We start from the raw sequence: 488 nt of genomic DNA, 5'->3' as shown, positions 1-488 counted from the left end.
CACCCCTGTGTCCCTGCGTGGAGCCAGCGCAGGCTCCCATCCTTCCCTCGCTCCAAAATGCCCCTGGCTCAGCACCCCCTGCCCTCACCCCTACGGAGTGCTGCCGGGCAGTGGGCACGCTGGGACCCGAGGGCTGGGCTGGGGGAGCGTGAGGCTGCAGAGGAGCTGACGGGGACTTTGGGCTCCATGGGGGCAGCTGCCTGCCCCGAAGGGAGCAGTGCCACCGGCATTCCCAGCTCTGCCTTTCTTCTCGGCTTGTTTTTCCCTTCGTCTTTCCCCCTCTCTCCCATCTGCTCTCGCTCCAGTGCTCTCGCTTCCAGCCGTGTTCGCTGGGGGATCCTAGATGCCCCCACCCGTGGAATGGGTGGATTCCGGCTCTGGTGCTCGGGGTGCCGGGGGCAGGACAGCTGGGGGCATCTCGGGCATCCTCGGCTGGAGGGAGCACAACCTGCTGCAATTTCGGGGTGTCGGAGGCTGTAGGATGGCAT

Source organism: Eurypyga helias, unplaced genomic scaffold, assembly GCF_000690775.1.
Source record: "Eurypyga helias isolate BGI_N326 unplaced genomic scaffold, ASM69077v1 scaffold20035, whole genome shotgun sequence".
NCBI lineage: Eukaryota > Metazoa > Chordata > Aves > Eurypygiformes > Eurypygidae > Eurypyga > Eurypyga helias.
The sequence above is the reverse complement of the archived record's forward strand: the minus strand, read 5'-3'. Positions refer to the sequence as shown.